Source organism: Mesoplodon densirostris, chromosome 8, assembly GCF_025265405.1.
Source record: "Mesoplodon densirostris isolate mMesDen1 chromosome 8, mMesDen1 primary haplotype, whole genome shotgun sequence".
Lineage (NCBI taxonomy): Eukaryota > Metazoa > Chordata > Mammalia > Artiodactyla > Ziphiidae > Mesoplodon > Mesoplodon densirostris.
Window position 1 is genome coordinate 68608309 of NC_082668.1, and position 19131 is coordinate 68627439.

Genomic DNA, 19131 nt, shown 5'->3' on the forward strand with positions numbered 1-19131 from the left:
GAGCACGGGCTCTAGGTGCGTGGGCTTCAGTAGTTGCAGCATGCACACTCAGTAGTTGCGGCATGCAGGCCCTAGAGCGCGTGGGCTTCAGTAGTTGCGGCACATGGGCTCAGTAGTTGTGGCTCATGGGCTCTAGAGTGCAGGCTCAGTAGTTGTCGCACACAGGCTTATTTGCTCCACGGCATGTGAGATCTTCCCAGACCAGGGATTGAACCCATTTCCCCTGCATTGGCAGGCGGACTCCTAACCACTACACTACTAAGGAAGTCCCTAGAGTAAGTTTTCGAAAAGACCGTAAGTTAAAGTACCATGGACAGTTTCTAAGGTACAATCTCTCCAGGCCTCTAAGAAGTCTTAAACATATTTAATTGTGAATATAGAAAATAAGCTAAAGTTCTGGCACCATCACAGGTTTGGGAAAAACAATGATAGATTTCATATTTTCAGTATGGATATTAATGCTTGATAATTATATTAAAAATATTCTCTGCCACTAACCACAGTTAAATTTTTGAATTTTTAATTTGTCAGTTTGTCTGTTAATAACTTCTAAAACAACTGTTAAACTTAACACTGAGTGGGGAAAAAATGCTGTACGTAAAATTTCTTCTTTAGATATGTAAAGTACCCAAGGATTTGTATGTGTGTGTGTGTGTGATGCGCGCATGTGTGTGTGCATGTGTGTGTGTGTGTGTGTGTGATATAAGGTAAGAACAAGTGAAGTAAAGCCTTTATATTAGGAAGGAACCAAAAATGTAACTAACCTTGGTCAATGTATGTTGTTTCAAATATTATAGTAAATTCAGTGGATATTTGATAAGCATTCTCCATGAACACATTATCTATTAAGTTCTGCTACAAATCTTTAGCAAGGAAAAAGAAAAATATTTATCTGTAATTCAGTATATTAGTGTAAATATATTTTTCTGTTTTGTTTTTTGGGTCTTTTGGGGTTTTTTAACATCTTTATTGGAGTATAGTTGCTTTATAATGGTGTGTTAGTTTCTGCTTTATAACAAAGTGAATCAGTTATATGTATACATAAATCCCCATATCCCCACCCTCTTGCATCTCCCTCCAACCCTCCCTATCGCACCCCTCTAGGTGGTCACAAAGCACTGAGCTGATCTCCCTGTGCTATGCACCTGCTTCCCACTAGCTATCTATTTTACATTTGGTAGTATATATATGTCATTGCTACTCTCTCACTTTGTCCCAGCTTACCCTTCCCCCATCTCTGTGTCCTCAAGTCCATTCTCTACATCTGCGTCTGTATTCCTGTCCTGCCCCTAGGTTCACTGGAACCATTTTTTGTTTTTACATTCCATATATATGTGTTAGCATACGGTATTTGTTTTTCTCTTTCTGACTTACTTCACTCTGTAGGACAGACTCTAGGTCCATCCACCTCACTACTAATAACTCAATTTCATTTCTTTTTATGGCTAAGTAATATTTCATTGTATATATATGCCACATCTTCTTTATCCATTCATCTGTCGATGGACACTTAGGTTGTTTCCATGTCCTGGCTATTGTAAATAGAGCTGCAGTGAACATTGGGGTGCATGTGTCTTTCTTTTTTTTTTTTTTTTTTGCGGTATGCGGGTCTCTCACTGTTGTGGCCTCCCCCCTTGCGGAACATAGACTCCGGACGCGCACACTCAGCGGCCACGGCTCACAGGCCCAGCTGCTCCACGGCATGTGGGATCTTCCCAGACCGGGGCACGAACCCATGTCCCCCGCATCAGAAGGTGGACTCTCAAGCACTGCACCACCAGGGAGGGCCCATGTGTCTTTTTGAATTATGGTTTTCTCTGAGTATATGCCCAGTAGTGGGATTGCTGGGTCGTATGGTAGTTCTATTTTTAGTATTTTAAGGAATCTCCGTACTGTTCTCCATAGTGGCTGTATCAATTTACATTCCCACCAACAGTGCAAGAGGGTTCCCTTTTCTCCACACCCTCTCCAGCATTTATTGTTTGTAGATTTTTTGATGATGGCCATTCTGACTGGTGTGAGGTGACACCTCATTGTAGTTTTGATTTGCATTTCTCTAATAATTAGTGATGTTGAGCAGCTTTTCATGTGTTTGTTGGCAATCTGTATATCTTCTTTGGAGAAATGTCCATTTAGGTCTTCTGCGCATTTTTGGATTGGGTTGTTTGTTTTTTTGATATTGAGCTGTTTGAGCTGCTTGTGTGTTTTGGAGATTAATCCTTTGTCAGTTGCTTTGTTTACAAATATTTTCTCCCATTCTGAGGGTTGTCTTTTTGTCTTGTTTATGGATTCCTTTGCTGTGCAAAAGGTTTTAACTTCCATTAGGTCCCATTTGTTTATTTTTGTATTTATTTCCATTTCTCTAGGAGGTGGGTCAAAGAGGATCTTGCTGTGATTTATGTCATAGAGTGTTCTGCCTGTGTTTTCCTCTAAGAGTTTTATAGTGTCTGGCCTTACATTTAGATCTTTAATCCATTTTGAGTTTATTTTTGAGTATGGAGTTAGGAAGTGTTCTAATTTCATTCTTTTACATGTAGCTGTCCAGTTTTTCCAGCACCACTTATTGAAGAGGCTGTCTTTTCTCCATTGTATATTCTTGCATCCTTTATCAAAGATAAGGTGACCATATGTGTGTGGCTTTGTCTCTGGGCTCTCTATCCTGTTCCATTGATCTATATTTCTGTTTTTGTGCCAGTACCATACTGTCTTGATTACTGTAGCTTTATAGTGTTGTCTGAAGTCAGGGAGCCTGATTCCTCCAGCTCCATTTTTCTTTCTCAAGGTTGCTTTGGCTATTCAGGATCTTTTGTGTTTCCACACAAATTGTGAAATTTTTTATTCTATTTCTGTGAAAAATGCCAGTGGTAGTTTGATAGGGATTGCATTGAATCTGCAAATTGCTTTGGGTAGTGTAGTGATTTTCACAATGCTGATTCTTCCATTCCAAGAACGCGGTATATCTCTCCATCTGTTTGTATCATCTTTAATTTCTTCCATCAGTGTCGTATAGTTTTCTGCATACAGGTCCTTTTTCTCCTTAGGTAAGTTTATTCCTAGGTATTTTATTCTTTTTGTTGCAGTGATAAATGGGAGTGTTTCCTTAATTTCTGTTGGAGATTTTTCATCATTAGTGTATAGGAATGCAAGAGATTTCTGTGCATTACTTTTGTATCCTGCTACTTTACCAAATTCATTGATTAGCTCTAGAAATTTTCTGGTAGCATCTTTAGGATTCTCTGTGTATAGTATCATGACATCTGCAAACAGTGACCGTTTTACTTCTTTTCTGATTTGGATTCCTTTTATTTCTTTTCCTTCTCTGATTGCCATGGTTAAAGCTTCCAAAACTATGTTGAATAAGAGTGGTGAGAGTGGGAAACCTTGTCTTGTTCCTGATCTTAGAGGAAATGGTTTTACTTTTTCACCATTGAGAATGATGTTAGCTGTGGATTTGTCATATATGGCCTTTATTAGGTTGAGGTAAATTCCCTCTATGCCTACTTTCTGGAGAGTTTTTATCATAAATCGGTGTTGAATTTTGTTGAAAGCTTTTTCTGCATCTATTAATATTATCATATGATTTTTATCCTTCAATTTGTTAATATGGTGTATCACATTGACTGATTTTCATATATTGAAGAATCCTTGCATTCCTGGGATAAACCCCACTTTATCATGGTGTATGATCCTTTTAATGTGCTGTTGGATTCTGTTTGCTAGTATTTTGTTGAGGATTTTTGCATCTATTCATCAGTGATATTGGTCTGTAGTTTTCTTTTTTGTGACATCTTTGTCTGGTTTTGGTATCAGGGTGATGGTGGCTTCGTAGAATGAGTTTGGGAGTGTTCCTCCCTCTGCTACATTCTGGAAGAGTTTGAGAAGGATAGGTGTTAGCTCTTCTGTAAATGTTTGATAGAATTCACCTGTGAAGCCATCTGGTCCTGGGCTTTTGTTTGCTGGAAGATTTTTAATCAGATTTTCAATTTCAGTGGTTGTGATTGGTGTGTTCATATTTTCTATTTCTTCCTGGTTCAGTCTTGGAAGGTTGTGATTTTCTAAGAATTTGTCCATTTCTTCTAGGGTGTCCATTTTATTGGCATAGAGTTGCTTGTAGTAATCTCTCATGATCCTTGTATTTCTGCAGTGTCAGTTGTTACTTCTCCTTTTTCATTTCTAATTCTGTTGATTTGATTCTTCTCCCTTTTTTTCTTGATGAGTCTGGCTAATGGTTTATCAGTTTTGTTTATCTTCTCAAAGAACCAGCTTTTAGTTTTATTGATATTTGCTCTTGTTTCCTTCATTTCTTTTTCATTTATTTCTGATTTTATCTTTATGATTTCTTTCCATCTGCTAACTTTGGGGTTTTTTTGTTCTTCTTTCTCTAGTTGCTTTAGGTGTAAGGTTAGGTTGTTTGTTTGAGACGTTTCTTGTTTCTTGAGGTAGGATTGTATTGCTATAAACTTCCCTCTTAGAACTGCTTTTGCTAAATCCCACTGGTTTTTGGTCATCGTGGTTTCATTGCCATTTGTTTCTAGGTCTTTTTTTATTTCCTCTTTGATTTCTTCAGCGATGTCTTGGTTATTTAGTAGCATATTGCTTAGCCTCCATGTGTTTGTATTTTTTACATTTTTCTTCCTGTAATTGATAGCTAGTCTCATAGCATTGTGGTCAGAAAAGATACTTGATACGATTACAATTTTCTTAAATTTACCAAGGCTTAAATTTGTGACCCAAGATATGATCTATCCTGGATAATATTCTGTGAGTGCTTGAGAAGAAAGTGTTATCTGCTGTTTTTGGATGGAATGTCCTATAAATATCGATTAAATCTATCTGGTCTATTGTGTTACTTAAAGCTTCTGTTTCCTTATTTATTTTCATTCTGGATGATCTGTCCATTGGTGAAAGTGGGGTGTTAAAGTCCCCTACTATTATTGTGTTACTGTCCATTTCCCCTTTTATGGCTCTTAACATTTGCCTTATATATTGAAGTGCTCCTATGTTGGGTGCATAAATATTTACAATTGTTATATCTTCTTCTTGGATTGATCCCTCGATCATTATGTAATGTCCTTCTTTGTCTCTTGTAATAGTCTTTGTTTTAAAGTCTATTTTGTCTGATATGAGAATTGCTACTCCAGCTTTCTTTTGATTTCCATTTGCATGGAATATCTTTTTCCATCCCCTGACTTTCAGTCTGTATGTGTCCCTGAGTCTGAAGTGGGTCTCTTGTAGACAGCATATATATGGGTCTTATTTTTGTATCCATTCAGCCAGTCTGTTTCTGTTGGTTGGAGAATATAATCCATTTACATTTAAGGTAATTATCGATATGTATGTTCCTATTACCATTTTCTTAATTGTTTGGGGTTTTTGTAGGTCTTTTCCTTCCCTTGTGTTTCCTGCCTAGAGAAGTTCCTTTAGCATTTGTTGTAAAGCTGGTTTGGTGGTGCTGAATTCTCTTAACTTTTGCTTGTCTCTAAAGGTTTTAATATCTCCATTGAATCTCAATGAGATCCTTGATGGGTAGAGTAATCTTGGTTGTAGTTTTTTCCCTTTCATCACTTTAAATATGTCTTGCCACTCCCTTCTGGCTTGCAGAGTTTCTGCTGAAAGGTCAGCTGTTAACCTGGGGATTCCCTTGTATTTATTTGTTGCTTTTCCCTCTCTGCTTTTATTATTTTTTCTTTGTATTTAATGTTTGATAGTTTGGCATGTTTCTCCTTGAATTTATCCTGTATGGGACTCTCTGCACTTCCTGGACTGGATTGACTATTTCCTTTCCCATGTTAGGGAAGTTTTCAACTATGATCTCTTCACATATTTTCTCAGACCCTTTCTTTTTCTCTTCTTCTCCTGCAACCCCTATAATTCGAATGTTGGTGTGTTTAATGTTGCCCCAGAGGTCTCTGAGACTGTCCTCAATTCTTTTCATTCTTTTTTCTTTGCTCTGCCCTGAAGTAGTTATTTCCACTATTTTATCTTCCAGGTCACTAATCAGTTCTTCTGCCTCACTTATTCTGCTATTGATTGCTTCTAGAGTATTTTTAATTTCATTTATTGTGTTGTTCATCATTATTTTTTTGCTCTTTAGTTCTTCTAGGTCCTTGTTAAACATTTCTTGTATTTTCTCCATTCTATTTCCCAGATTTTGTATCATCTTTACTGTCATTACTCTGAATTCTTTTTCAGGTAGACTGCCTATTTCCTCTTAATTTGTTTGGTTTGATTAGTTTTTACCTTGCTCCTTCATCTGCTGCCTATTTCTCTGTCTTCTCATTTTGTTTACTCTGTTTGGGGTCTCTTTTCGCAGGCTGCAGGTTTGTAATTCCCGTTTTTTTTTTTTCGGTGTCTGCCCCAAGTGGGTGAGGTTGGTTCAATGGCTTGTGTAGTCTTCCTGGTGGAGGGGATGGTGCCTGTGTTCTGGTGGGTGGGGCTGGATCTTTCTTTCTGGTGGGCAGTGCTTTTCCAATGGTGCGTTTTGGGGAGTCTGTGAACTTAGTATGATTTTAGGCAGCCTCTCTGTTAATGAGTGGGGCTGTGTTCCTGTCTTGCTAGTTATTTGGCATGGGGCATCCAGCACTGGAGCTTGCTGGCTGTTGGGTGGAGGTGGGTCTTAACGTTAAGATGGAGATCTCTGGGAGAGCTCTCGCCAATTGATATTACATGGGGCCAGGAGGTCTCTGGTGGCCCAATGTCCTGATCTCAGCTATCCTACCTCAGAGGCTCGAGTCTGACATCCGCCTGGAGCACCAAGACCCTGTCAGCCACACAGCCACGTACATGGGGATCTTCTTGCCTTTGGGGAAGTCTGAGGTCTTCTGCCAGCATTCAGTAGGGGTTCTGTAGGAGTCGTTCCACATGTAGATGTATTTTTGATATATTTGTGGGGAGGAAGGTGAATCTCTACATCTTACTCCTCCACCATCTTGAAGGTCACTCTGCAGTAGGAGACTCCACTGAAGACGCCAACCTCCTCAAGAGCTAGAGGTGCAGAGGCATATTTTTCAGAGGGTTTTAGCTTGCTTTTTTTTTTTCTTTTCCGCTTGCTTTTTTTTTTTTTCTTTTCCTTTGTGCTTTGTCTAGTTTCACTTGTTCACAGGGTGCTTCATGCAGAGGCATGAAGAACAGAGTGCCTAGTGAGAAATGGCTGTGCTAACACCTCAGCTTGGTGGGCCAGTCCATGTCAGTTTAAATATCTTGACAGAAATCTATCATCTTATCTATAATTGAGTATATTAGGACACATATCTCGTTAGAAAAGGAAACGTTCATTTACTGTGATTTAATGTGTTAAGATACATGAATTAACATCTAGGTTGAATCAAAGTTTAGTAACATCCTGTGATAATTTGTCTTATTTTACTGTGAATTAGGTTTATACTTTAGTTCAAATAATGACCTTGAGTAGCTCACTCGTTAAAACACCAAAAAAAACTTAAATGATGAATGTAGACTTTTTTTCTCTGTCACCAGTATTATATAACCATGGCTGCATTGTATTATCGGAGTTTTAAAAGTCAACTTTGATAAAACTACAGTATTCTCACCTCCTTGTGGAAACAGCACAGAGCAAATTATCAAGGCTGTTTTCTGCTTCTCTTTTCTTTCTTCTCTCACCACAACCCCTCAACGCTGCATCTCAGAGGCTAAGAGGCTCAGCCCTAAGAAGTTATGTATGGTCAAAGACATTAGAAAATAACTCACATTTTAAAAACACCTTAGCTATTATATCACTCATTAGGAAGATGTATGCATCATACCCTTTTGTGACTTTTTTCCCTCCTGTTAACCACTCCATCACTTTGTCTGTACTCCTGAAAGTGTAAACGTACTCTCATGACTGTTAAAAGCAACAAAATTAGTCATGGAGCTTACAAATCAACCATGTCAATGATATTTCAAAATTCTTATTAAATTGATGTCAGCTTTATTAGCCCTCTACCTTGAACAACTCATTTCCTTTGCCTCACCAGAAGGACAAATATTGTTAAAGGTATATGTCAAAATAAGAGCAATAAAATTTAGTAATGATTAGAGAGTGCATAGAAAATCACTAAAACCTTTTACACTTACCTTCAAGAATGGAAAGTTTTTCTTTTACTTTCTCTTTGTTTCTGAACTACAGTTTCAAGAATGGGAAACCTTGTACCTGATATATGTGTTATGTAAGGCTGACGATGATAACACCACTCACATGCTCTTATAAATCTTAAGCAGAACTCTCTAACTCAAGATATGGAGCCTAACCATCAAACAAATCTTCCAATTTAGGAGTCAATCATTTTGATAAAAGAACCAAATTTGGTGATGTTAAAAGAATGTTACAATAACAAGGGGAAAATGTGACAAAACAGTAGGGCACACTATATTCTAACTTGTCTCACTGGGGAATTAATGTGCTGTAATGTTTGATCACAATCTAGTTCTTAAGTGAAATGATCGTGTGACAAATGAGCATAACACAAGTGTCACAAGGACTGTCTAGATAGTGAGGGGGTGTTTCATGCCTAAAAAGGACAACATTCTATGTTAATAGTGCCCTGGTAGGAAGAAGTACTTTTAAAAATGTTTATTATATTTTGGTTATGAAAGTAGTATTTTCCTATGTATGTCTACATAGTTGAGATTATACTACATATAGAATTATACATGTATTCTATGTGTGTATGTATATAGAAATTTTTTGTCCTGCGTTTTCATCTAGCATTATGTCTTACATTATATTTTCTTAAGAAAGTGTTTTGAAAGTGTAGTTAAGGGATCCTTATTCTGCTACACACCCGAAGTCAGAAGGAAGGGAAAAAAATAGTGAAGAATGGGCAGCCAGCTGAATGTGCCACAGTGCTAAAGCAGAACTTTCATTTATTTAAAAAAAGGTCTTTAAAACCTTATCTTTATTATTGATCACTTGAGCTCTTCACAGGGCATATATAAATAAGGTTGTGGCATGTAGGTGCATTAGTCTTTATGTTGCAGATAAGAGAAAACCCAACTCAAGCTGCTTTAAACAGTGCTTAAGGAGCTGAAATCCAGAGGCAGTTCCGACTTGAGGCGAGGCTGAATTTAGCAGCTTCATGGATTTTACCCGTGAGGCAACTTCTCTCCATCTCCACATTTACCTTCCTTGCTGTTGCTTTTATTCTCTAGCTCCATGTCTTTGCCCCTAGTAGCCCCATCTGCAGCAACTGCACAGCTGATATCTTAATATCATGCCAGCCAAGAAAAGAAAGACTCCAACAGTCAAATACAAATTTTGGTTCAGGATATTTCTGGTCCAGATTGGATCACATGCCTAACTCTGAACCAATCACAAGGGCCACAAGGAAGAGATACTGATAAGCCAAACAAGGTCCAGTCCAGGCCTGAAAATAGGGTAAATCCCACCTACCAAACTTTTGGCTAAGAATAGAGAAAGATAAGATGGGAATGAATATTGCCAGAAAAAATAAAATAAAATCATAAAATATGTACTCTGTACCAGCCTATTATTGTTCCACTGTTGTTGGCTCAGATCACACCTTCCTTGATCCATAGTCTTTACAAATAAAATAAGAAATGTGAAAAAATAGTAGATAATTCATAAGTGAACAGCTAAGATAACTAAAAGTATTTGGATTCCTTACCCAAGGAAAGGAAATTTTAAATCTGATCCAACAGACTCCATAAGAATAGTTGTAAAAAATATATATATATATGATATACTTATCACTTCACCATGGCTTAGCATGGCAGAATTAACCTGGCCTCTTACCCAAACATTCTGTCACACATGAGAATAACAACTACAACAAGGGCTAACTTATACTGGCCACTTATTATGTGCCAGACAGTGTGCTAAGAGCTTTGTATTCATGCTTTCATTTAGGTTTCACAACTCCATTGGGTGGTAACTATTATATCCTCCTTTTAAAGATGAGGAAATGAGGTTGACTTTCTTCTTCTCCAAGGTCACGGCCTGTAAGTAGTGCAGAATTCTTTCTACATGTCCAAATGATAAGGAACAAAACAATCCTACTGAGCCAGATGAAGACTCTGAGATGAGGTATCTTTTTCTTTTAAAGAAGATTCTCACTTTTCTTAAGGACATATTCTTGTACTCTTCGAGAATAGCTGCCAAGTCTTATGCTCTTTGAATGCCCCTTCCAGCTATTTCAGGACTATGACCAGAATTGGTACTTATGGACTATGTTAGTAGATGGATTAATCTGACCAAAGAGAGTCTTAAACTATTGTTCAAATCTATCTATCTCATTTATAATAGGCACATTGACCCAAGTGAATTTTAAAGTTTCTTTTACATGCTAAATCTATAAGTATATGTTCTATCTTTACAATTAAGCCCCTCTGTATCAGTCGAGTGTTCTGTAACAAACCACCCCAATACTTATGTCATAGAAAGATAAGCATTGATTCTTAGTCACGTATCTGTGGGTCAGCTGGAGTGTCTTTGCTTCAGACTAGACCAGAATTGCTCTCATTCACTGGTCTCATTCAGAGGCCCAGGCTGAAGCAGTGGCTACTTGGGTATATTCTTTTCTTGATGGAGACAGAAGAGAAAGTGGGAAAATCTTAGTATGGACACACATGTCAAACCTTTGCTCATATTTCTAACATTCCACTGGCCAAGGTAGTCACATGGCTAAGTTCAACATCAACAGGAGAGGGAAATAAACTTCTCTCTTGGAGATGTTGAAGGGGGAGAGACTAAGTATTATCTGAGCAAAAATCTACTCTACCACAACTCCTCAAATAAAGAATGAGGAGAATAACATGAATTAAGTACATACTCATTTATCCATCAATTTAGAAAAGATTATGGAATAGGTACAATATAGTAATTTTTGAGCTAGATGCTGGGACTGCAATAATGAACAATAGTCTGGTGGTAAAACAAATGCTATTTCTTTGTGACTCCTAATAGCAGTCCCATTGACAGATATACTCGTCCCCATTTGATAGCTGAAGAAACTAAGGCATCAGGAGATCAAATAAGTTGGTCAAAGACACACAGATAACAAGTGCCAAAGTGCCAAAGGTAGCATGTAAAGCCTGAGTACAAAGCCTGTATTTTTTCAACCTCATCAGTGTTGTTTCCCAATAAGAGAGAAGCTCTCAGATTGCTTTAGAAATGAATAACAAAAAACAGACTGCTTGTGAGTTAGGGTTCCATCAGACAGGCAAAGCCAGTATGAGTGACAGAGAATAAGGAATTCACTACTGTAGGCATTAGCCTTATGCAGTCATGGATGTCTGCTGCCTCTAAATCTGGTGCTAAGCCTGAGCATCAGCAGTCAGGAAGAGAAGATGGACATGAAGTATGGCAACCAAGGACAAACTGCATCCTGGGAGGAAAAACTGAAAGTTCACCTAATCAGCACTGCCTCCAGTCCCAGTGATTTGGGCAACTTGTGAGATAAGCCAGCATCCTCTGCTACAGAGCTGTATGTGCCCCCGGCTCAGGATTCTCAGAAGCTGAAGGAGTTCGATGGCAGCTGGAGGTGCTGTGGGCCCAGGAGGTGCTCCTTGCCAACAGCAGGTCTGTGACAATATGCACAAAGTTCAACAGCACCTGCCCTGCAGCAATCCTCTGAGCCTAGAAGTGGCTGCCCTTTGGTGCCAAATCCCACTCAAATTTCTATTGTGGCCACCTCTCACCTGAAACCACATGGGAAGAGAATGTGGGGAAACTGACAGGGGAAAAGCCATCACACCACGTTAGTACTTTTACTGTGAATCAACTGAAAATTGTATATAAAATAGGAGAGTATGAAATAAAATGACTTGCTAGAACTTTCAAGTGTTCTAGGGCAGAAAACACTGAGAGATGTCAGAGGGTCCATGTCCAGAATCTACTTCCCATGTGGTAACAGATGATGAGTTTATGTATTTAACCCTGACATTTCATACTTAAACAGCCATAACACTTAGTTTTTTTCATCATGTCACTCTGATGTATACTATTTTGGTTGTAAGAACTCAAACTAGCTTAAGAAAAAAAGAGGGGATTTATTGGCTCGTATACCTGGAAATTTAAGGATGGCTCTCACTTCAGGCATAGCTAGGTTCAGGGATGCAAATAGTATCATTAGGGTTTATTCACCATCTCTCGGCTATGCTAGTCTCTGCTTCTCTTTGTGTGTAAGGGTCATGTTTTCCTACCCTAAGCAGGCTATCTCCACCTGTCAGAAGACATAACTGCCAGTATCTCCCAAGTGTGCATCCTTACATCTTGAGATGCAAAAAATAAATAAGCCATTTCTCTCCTCCTCCCACCCCCACGCACACACACACATTGATGGTTCCAAATTGCCTTGTCCAGATCATTTGCCCACCGCTTGCATCAAACACTGTAAGACAGAAGGATGAAATACTATGATTGAACAGGCTTGGGTCTCCTGCCCGCTCCCACAGCAGAAGCTGGCAGGACAGTGGGGCTGTCATTTCCACCGAAATCCCTAGAATGAAGGAGGAGACACTCCTGAAGTAATCCAGGGGTCATGGCCAGATTAAAATGGTATCTAATGCAAATGTACTTTAAATGAAAGAGCTGTAAGATCTTTGTTAATTGAGAGACAGAAGATGTTGAAGTTTATGTTATTATTCTTTTCCCTTTTCTAGAAAGCATGACAGTGACATAAAGAAACACCTTTATTAGTTCTTTGATAACAGATGAACTGTAGGAAAAAAAGCACATATTGGCAGTAGAACCAAACGCAGTTTTCCATCAATAGCACTGGCCTGCTGCTATCTCAATGTAAAATACATTCAAAAAATCGCCACCAGATGAACTTTATGGGCAGCTTTAGCTTTAAGGGAAATGAAAGAAATCTAATGTCCAGCAGCTTTCCTGGAATGTTTTGCCTTTGCTTGGAATTTTTTTTTATTAACAAATAATGATGCATGCTGCTGTTACCCATTAGTCATTCACAACTCATATTTTTTAATACCAAAAAAAAAGAATCCATAAAAATGGAGAGGCTTCCTAATAATGAAGAATGACCTCTAATTGTAATGGATTGTACTTTGAGGTAAATTGGTAAAAGCTAACATTTATAGTTTGGCTTAAAATTATCATTTTTCTTAGTGGCTTTGTTTCTGGACAGAATGTTAATCCTTAAGTAATAGCACTGAAATTTGTTCACAACTAAAAGTACCAAAGAATTTCTTCATTCCCTCATTTCTTCACTCTGATTTCGAGCCCACTGTATTGTCATGCACTAAGCTTAGCACTAGGGATACCAGAAAGAATAAGATACGTCCTTGTCCTCAAGAAGCTCAGAGTGGAGGAGAGGAAAGCTCAAGAAACACAGACAGTACGACGAACCGCTGGTATCCACACAGCTGTGACAGCACAGAGGAACAAACACTTCATTTTGCCTGGGGTGTCAGAGAAAGCCTTTTAGATAAAGTTTTTTTTTTTTACATCTTTATTGGAGTATAATTGCTTTACAATGGTGTGTTAGTTTCTGCTTTATAACAAAGTGAATCAGTTATACATATACATATGTTCCCATATCTCCTCCCTCTTGCATCTCCCTCCCTCCCACCCTCCCTATCCCACCCCTCTAGGTGGTCACAAAGCACCGAGCTGATCTCCCTGTGCTATGCGGCTGCTTCCCACTAGCTATCTCTTTTACGTTTGGTAGTGTATATATGTCCATGCCACTCTCTCACTTTGTCACAGCTTACCCTTCCCCCGCCCCATATCCTCAAGTCCATTCTCTAGTAGGTCTGTGTCTTTATTCCCGTCTTACCCCTAGGTTCTTTTTTTTTTTTTTTTTTTTCGGTACACAGGCCTCTCACTGCTGTGGCCTCTCGCGTTGTGGAGCACAGGCTCCGGACGTGCAGGCTCAGTGACCATGGCTCACGGGCCCAGCCACTCCGCAGCATGTGGGATCCTCCCGGACCGGGGCACAAACCTGTGTCCTCTGCATCGGCAGGCGGACTCCCAACCACTGCACCACCAGGGAAGCACCAGGTTCTTCATGACATTTTATTTTTTCTTAGATTCCATATATATGTGTTAGCATGCGGTATTTGTTTTTCTCTTTCTAACTTACTTCACTCTGTATGACAGACTCTAGGTCCATCCACCTCACTACAGATAACTCAATTTCCTTTCTTTTTATGGCTGAGTAATATTCCATTGTATATATGTGCCACATCTTCTTTATCCATTCATCCAGTGATGGACACTTAGGTTGTTTCCATCTCCGGGCTATTGTAAATAGAGCTGCAATGAACATTTTGGTACATGACTCTTTGAATTATGGTTTTCTCAGGGTATATGCCCAGTAGTGGGATTGCTGGGTCATATGGTAGTTCTATTTGTAGTTTTTTTAAGGAACCTCCATACTGTTCTCCATAGTGGCTGTACCAATTTACATTACCACCAGCAGAGCAAGAGTGTTCCCTTTTCTCCACACCCTCCCCAGCATTTATTGTTTCTAGATTTTTTGATGATGGCCATTCTGACTGGTGTGAGATGATATCTCATGGTAGTTTTGATTTACATTTCTCTAATGATTAATGATGTTGAGCATTCTTTCATGTGTTTGTTGGCAATCTGTATATCTTCTTTGGAGAAATGTCTATTTAGGTCTTCTGCCCAGTTTTGGATTGGGTTGTTTGTTTTTTTGTTATTGAGCTGCATGAGCTGCTTATAAATTTTGGAGATTAATGCCTTGTCAGTTGCTTCATTTGCAAATATTTTCTCCCATTCTGAGGGTTGTCTTTTGGTCTTGTTTATGGTTTCCTTTACTGTACAAAAGCTTTGAAGTTTCATTAGGTCCCATTTGTTTATTTTTGTTTTTATTTCCATTTCTCTAGGAGGTGGGTCCAAAAGGATCTTGCTGTGATTTATGTCATAGAGTGTTCTGCTTATGTTTTCCTCTAAGAGTTTGATAGTTTCTGGCCTTACATTTAGGTCTTTAATCCATTTTGAGTTTATTTTTGTGTATGGTGTTAAGGAGTGTTCTAATTTCATACTTTTACATGTACCTGTCCAGTTTTCCCAGCACCACTTATTGAAGAGGCTGTCCTTTCTCCACTGTACATTCCTGCCTCCCTTATCAAAGATAAGGTAACCATATGTGTGTGGGTTTATCTCTGGGCTTTCTATCCTGTTCCATTGATCTATATTTCTGTTTTTGTGCCAGTACCATACTGTCTTGATTACTGTAGCTTTGTAGTAGTGTCTGAAGTCAGGGAGCCTGATTCCTCCAGCTCTGTTTTTCGTTCTAAGATTGCTTTGGCTATTCGGGGTCTTTGTGTTTCCATACAAATTGTGAAATTTTTTGTTCTATTTCTGTGAAAAATGCCAGTGGTAGTTTGATAGGGATTGCATTGAATCTGTAGATTGCTTTGGGTAGTAGAGTCCTTTTCACAATGTTGGTTCTTCCAATCCAAGAACATGGTATATCTCTCCATCTATTTGTATCATCTTTAATTTCTTTCATCAGTGTCTTATAATTTTCTGCATACAGGTCTTTTGTCTCCTTAGATAGGTTTATTCCTAGATATTTTATTATTTTTTTTCAATGGTAAATGGGAGTGTTTTCTTGATTTCACTTTCAGATTTTTCATCATTAGTGTATAGAAGATCTTGATAGAGAAACAATAATTTTCTAATCAGAGACCCTAGAAAATGGTATTCCAGGAAGAAAGACAACACCCACTGTTATAGGACATTGTGGATGAACTATATCACAGTGGAGGGGATATCCAGGAAGCTGACAGGGAGTGAGAACAGACAGAATGGGATGGAAATAATATGTCATGTCAAGGAGTTTGGAAAGATAACTCTGGAAGCAGGGAGAAGGGCAATGACAAAGGAGAGAGACTGATTACACAGAGACCTTATGGAGGTTACAGAGAAGCCTGACATGGGGCTAAACTAGACACCCTGTAATGTTCAAATGGAAATGAGTAGTAATGGATTGAATGAAGGAGCTAAGGAGGAGGGAGGAATCAGAATTCCTTTCATGTGTACAGTTTAGGAGACTAGCTGGATGGAGATACCATTAAAGATACTACAGGAAATAGACAAAACAGATGTGAGGGTAGAGAGGAGGACAGGGAGGATTAAGAGAGAGAACAGAGCTGTGATCGCCTATGCTATGAGACGTTAATTTGTGTTTTAGTACAATAGCTACATAAAATAATCTAGTTTACCCATAATATATTCTTTAGTATATTTTAATGTCCCACTTAAACATATTCATCATGTCAATACACCTTATTAAATAACAGTATGGACCAAGTCATCTGTTTCTCCCAATACTATACTAGGGGTATAATGTTTTGAGTAGCAGTAATCTCATATATGTTTAGTATTCTATCTTCATGAGTATATTACAGATGATTTGGGGAAAAAATACCATCTCCATGTGACTACACAATACTTTGAGACACACACAAAAAATGTTTCTGACCACAACTAGTGATCTTTTTATAAAAGCCAAGAGCTGATACACTTCGTATTTCCTGACCTTCACTTTTCATGTGGAGATATTTTCATCTATTGGAATATAACAGTGTTAAACCTTTTCAAATTATGTCTTTTCGTTTAACTCGAAAAGCGTGAGAACTACAGATTCTTATGGATTAGGGGTAAACTGTTCACCAGAAACAATAATAGTAACAAGTTGTTGAATACACATAGCACATAGCATTTTTCAATGATATTCTAAGAAACTTGCTTACTACTATATTACAAAACTTTCACAGTGATCTTAGATAGGCATTAAAATGAATTACAAGAAAGGGAGCTGAGTTTTTTCACATCAAATATTCGGGTGGAGGAAGGTTGGTTGTCTAGTCTTATTTCACACTGAGTCTTTTTCATATACTTTTCTTAATGCATTCAAAGGTTCTTAAAGTTTCTTGTATAAAAATATGATTGATAGTTAGTGACAGTAATTGCATTTTAGCAAAAGTGACCATTATAGTAATTTTCTTCAAGGAAGAGAAATCTAACTAAAGTAGCTAGTTACTTCCTAAGACATTAACTTTGAAAATTTTTAACATAAAAATACTTGATAAGGGAAGTACAAATTGAAGAACATAAAATGGCATGCAATATTTATAAAACTACCTCCATTAGGTGGTTCTCAATTTTATGTAGCTGTTATTCACAAATTAAGTGAAACAAAACATAGGAAAAAGCTAAAATTTTCTATACTAGTGGGCCAATTAAACTAAGTCCTCATTTAAAGCCTTTTAAAAATGACTCTCAAATAGCTCTTATTTTCATTTCTAAACTATAGAAGGTAATGATTTTTTTGAAACTGAGAATATTTATTCATATCATGCCCTTAGAAGATTGAATCAAATAACACCTAAAGATAATATGATTACAAAGAAAAAAGAAAAAACAATTATACATGTGCATAGGCAAGGTAATGCTGTATATAGTAACACTTGTACACGTTAAATGACAAATGAAACAGCATTAGCATTTAATTTCATGTATTCCACTGCACACCTGAATACTAATTAGCAACTAAAACAGGAAATGTGTAATACTGCATGTATTGATAAAATCTCAGTTCCATATTCTTCAGACACCAGCAATTTAACACGCATTGCATACTGGGAAAAGCTACTTTATCATCTTCATGGTTTCCTTTCTAAAATTCTTTTTCATTATTATTGAGAGCAATATACTAATTTCAAAATCAATCAGAGGTGGCTGAAATGTTGGCTAAATCTGGAATTGCATTTTCTAATATTTATTGTTAATAATGTGTAGACAGTCACTGCAGAGTATAAAGCAAGAAGCCTCAAATTCAGTATGCAAATAGATGAACAGTAATTCAAGGTAACCTAAGTCAACTGAGTTAACTCAAATTTTTCATTTTTAGGGGCCACAGAGGACACTGGTGCTTTGTTTCTGCCCCGCCTTAGCCCTGTTTTTGAAATGGCCCCTGCGAAAGAAAGATTTATTTTGAAGGCTGAGACAGAGGAAAAGGAATTTCAGCTTCATGATTTTTCCCTGGCTGCCTCTATTCATCTCTCTCCATCTCCATTCCTTTGCTAGCCTCTATATTTAAATTGGCCCTTGCACTACCATTTGATTTATTTTTCAGTTATTCTTAGGGAAGAGAATTTTATTCACAAAGCTATATTTCTTTGAGTTAATACTTTCCTTTATTTTTCCACTATTCCCCATAGATTACAGATCCTCTCCCATTTGTTTGTACCATTTTGTCAGTCAACTGCATCTATAATACAAGTTAGTTCTTATTATGTATGGCACGGAATGCAGTTGGGGAAACTGCAGGTGTGTGTGTGTGTGTGTGTGTGTGTGTGTGTGAATACACGTGTCTATTTGCTTCTGAGTTGTATTCTAAAATAAGGATTCAGTATAAAATTGACAACAGTAGTCTTTCATCAAAGTCCTATTTCCTTAAAGCCTGCCTCGTGTCTCATTTATTAACAGAACACAAAGGTAAAAGGTAATTACAAAATAATTACACTAGTGGACATCAAAATAAGATGTTTCAAAGAGAAGGACCTAATAAATATCTGCTAAGAAAGTTCCAGGGACTATATCAGTTAGGATGCTTCTAGTTACAAACAACAGAAAAACCAACTCAAACTTGCAGAAACAATAAAGCAAATTTATTGGCCCAAATAACTAATAGTTCAAAGGATGGGAGAGATTCAGGTGCAAATGACCAGAGTTCCAAATGATTTGGCTGCAGTTGTGTAGTTCTTCCTTCTTTGATTGTTGGCTCTGTCCTTAGGGTAGCTTCTTTCCAGGTTGTAAAATTTCAGCTCACAACAACCAGGGTTCTTTCCCATTCACATCTCCCGAGAAAGGGCATGTTCTCCCCCAGCCAAAGAATAAAAGTCCTGAGCTTCATTTTGATTGGCCCAATTTGGGCCACTCTTGAATCACCTGTAGTGGCAAGAAGGAAAGACCAACCCCAAGGCATATGCCTGGCACACACTGATACATCTCCATAGGTTTTTAAAATATTGAAGTGCTTCTAAACCAGGTGATAAGAAGCCAATGCTCTAAGTCTCCCAGATGTTCTTCACTGCATCAGCCTGAATCCCTCTAATCCCTCTTTATCCAGCAAGTAAGAAGTTAACATCTGCAAAGCAGGGATCCATTTGGAC